The sequence below is a fragment of the Anarrhichthys ocellatus genome, unplaced genomic scaffold (genome assembly GCF_004355925.1).
Source record: "Anarrhichthys ocellatus isolate YVR2014 unplaced genomic scaffold, GSC_Weel_1.0 scaffold1466, whole genome shotgun sequence".
NCBI lineage: Eukaryota > Metazoa > Chordata > Actinopteri > Perciformes > Anarhichadidae > Anarrhichthys > Anarrhichthys ocellatus.
The window spans coordinates 1-3,012 of NW_022281440.1; the positions used below are offsets into that span (position 1 = coordinate 1).

At 50.8% G+C, this 3,012-nt stretch overlaps 1 pseudogene; it reads right to left on the reverse strand.

Annotated features, from left to right (window-relative positions):
• Positions 1–1,172: 1,172 nt before the first annotated feature.
• LOC116377620 (homeobox protein Hox-B6a pseudogene) lies at positions 1,173–2,024 on the reverse strand (annotated as a pseudogene).
• Positions 2,025–3,012: the final 988 nt, after the last annotated feature.

The following is a 3,012-nucleotide window of genomic DNA, read 5'->3' on the forward strand; positions in this document are numbered from 1 at the left end:
AAACATGAAGTCTGCGTTTACTAACAAGGGAAAATTAATAAGATTATTTTAAATATATTATATATATATATATATATATATAGTTTTATATATATATATATATATATATATATAGTTTTTTTTTCTTTTCTTTTTTTTCTTTCTAAATAATAGTAAAAGTAAGAGTAACGATGATGTTTCAGAGGGTATTTCCCCCCACCAGAGAGGATCAGCTTCCCCGGCTCTTGTCTCTTCTGATCTGCACTTACTTGGCCCCCGGTGGTAAACAAATCGCCATGTTGTCAGTTTAGCAGCTTCAGTTTCAGCATCGATCCGGCAGGCAGAGCACGGATGGAAAACCGCTCGCTGCTCAGACCGAATATCTATCTAAATATGCATAGATAAATAAAAACATCGGATTATGGAGGAGCACTCAGGGTTTCTGCGTTCTCTCTCAAAGTTGTCATTTACATCTTTAACTGTCACTCACGGCGCGTTTTTTATTTTTGTATTCTTTATGTATTTCTTTGCAGCTCTTTCTTGTTTCCATCTCATTTGTCATAACTCGTAGTGTCCTGCAGGGCTTTGTACAACAGTAGCCCCGCATCGTCCACCATTACTCACTGTACACTCTCAACAGGCCCGCTTTTGTTTCTGTTTCCACGAAGATGCTCGGCTTTTCCGTACAATGTCCCAAACACCAACAATGTCACACGTGCTGTTTAATTCAGGTGGTTTTAATATCTCATCTGTTCGGTTGTGAATTACAGTATACAGGCTCCATGTGAGATAACAGAAGAGAAGTTGGGATGCAAAATGACAGCAGGAGCTTCCTTTATCAGTAGCACAAAGTACACAAAGTTAAAACAATATAAAATATATATAAAACATATCTTGTCTTTAAAAGATGCTAAAAAATCTTCTTAATTGTCCCTTGTTAGTAAAAGCAGACTACATGTTCAATAATTGAAATAAAACAAATGAGACGGAGACTGTTGAAAAGCGGAGATAACTGACACGTATAGAGATTGCATGCTTTTAGTTTCATCTGTGTCTGTCTATCTTTCTATCTGTTCATTGTTTTTAACCACAACACTCCCTGACAGGCGTTTCCTCTCTAACTCCCCCCCCCCCCCCCCCCCTGCTCGGTAGCGGTGTCGGTCAGCGGGTCACATACAGTAACAGGAGCTCCAACCCAAACAAACCCGCTTTATGACAGACAATAAAATACCGAGGACATGACTGACTGACAGTCCGACAAACGGTGCTCATAAAGCAGCTACTGGGAGAGGAGGGGAGGGAGAAAGGGAAGACAGCGGAGCGGCTTAACAGAGGAAGCGATCGTCAGCTTTATGACGGGGGGGTGATCATAAAATATGCACGAAACAAGTGGAGGAAAAGGAAAAGGAAGAAGACACTCACCGTTGCACGAGTTCATCCGCTGCATCCACGGATAAATGGGGGCGGACGACTTGTCGTCCATCGTTTCGCCGAACATCCCTTTCCCACTCAGCCCCGCGCACTCCGCTTTACGGTGCATGCCCTCCTGGCTCAGCGAGAGCTGGTGCTCCTCCAGGCTGCAGGCGTGCTCCTTGTCCCGGTAAAAGCTCGTGGCCGCAGCAGCCGCGGCTGCCGCCGCCGCGGCGTAATCGCAAGCGCCGGCTCCGGCCCCTACGCCGACCCCTTGCGCCACCCGGTGCCCACCGTACGCTCCGTTCGCTGCCTGCTGGTAGTAGGTGGACGCCGAGTACGGTTTCTCCTGGTGCACGCCGCCGCTCGCACCGTACGCCACGGCGGCGGCGGCGGCGGTGACGGCTGCTGCCCCCGAGTAGTGCCGGAGCGGGTGGTCGGCGGCGTATCCCGACGAGTAGAGCGGGATCTGACCCAGGAACGACTCCGCCGCCTGCCCGCCGGCACCCGTTCCCGGTAGCGTTACCGGGAAAGTGGAGTTGACGAAATAGGAACTCATCGGGAGAAAGTAGGACGGGAGAAGAAGAAGGAGGAGAAGAGAGAGGAGAGGAGAAGAAGAGGAGAGGGGAGGACAGGAGGGCACGGAACAAACACAACAACAACGTTCACGCGATGATGAAGAAGAAGAAGAAGAAGAAGGAGGAGTAGAAGAGGCTAACGGCTAACGGCTAACGGTTCTCCCTCCCGTCCTCCTTCCTCTGCCTTCCCCTGCCTGCACTTTATGATTTGTTGTGTTTTATAGCCGACAGTCCGACGGGCTGCTGCTATCACTTAGTTTATCGCAGATTGGGAGGAGTGGGGTGAGGAGGGTGAGGGTGAGAGGAGAGGAAGGGGGGGCATCTGGGTGGCTGAGTGTCAGTGTGGGACAGAGTGGGAGAGAAAGAGAGAGAGAGAGCGAGTGGGGGGGGGGGGGGGTCTGTGTGTGTGCGTGAAGAAGACGGGGTGTAAAGGGGGGAGGCAGAGACCAGCTGACCTCAGACTGACCAATGGGAGGCTTCCGTGCCTGGCATTCGTTCGCCCCTTTCCTTTCGTTGGAGAGAAGAAGAAGAGGGGGGGGAGACACACCACGACCCCCCCCCCCCCCTTCCCATCAACCACCACCTCTCATCTTTCCTATTTTCATCATTCACTCCCTCGCTCTCTTTCTAATTCTCATCCCCTTTCTCATGTCCCCCTCCGGTTCCCGGTGAGATTGCGCAATCACACCGGAATCCTCGGCGCGTAAAATTGATTCTTTTTCTCGCCCCGCGTGTCCTCCTCCGTCTGTTGTTGGACCCATAAAAAAAAAAGAGCGGCTCACTCGCGTACACGCACGCGCAGCCCTCCCACCGAGGGGACGGGTTGCTGCTGCCGCTGCACCTCCACCACCACCGGAGGCAACCGAACAATAAAACATATTCCCGGCGCTTTGCAGATAATACCGACCGTATTAAAATGAATTTGGCGAGCGTAAATCACAGCCGGGAGCCGCGCGCACCAAGTCATGTGTGGTCCCGCGCGTGTGTGTGTGCGTGCATGCATGTGAGTTATCCTACAACATAATGTGGGCCATCCACGTCTATA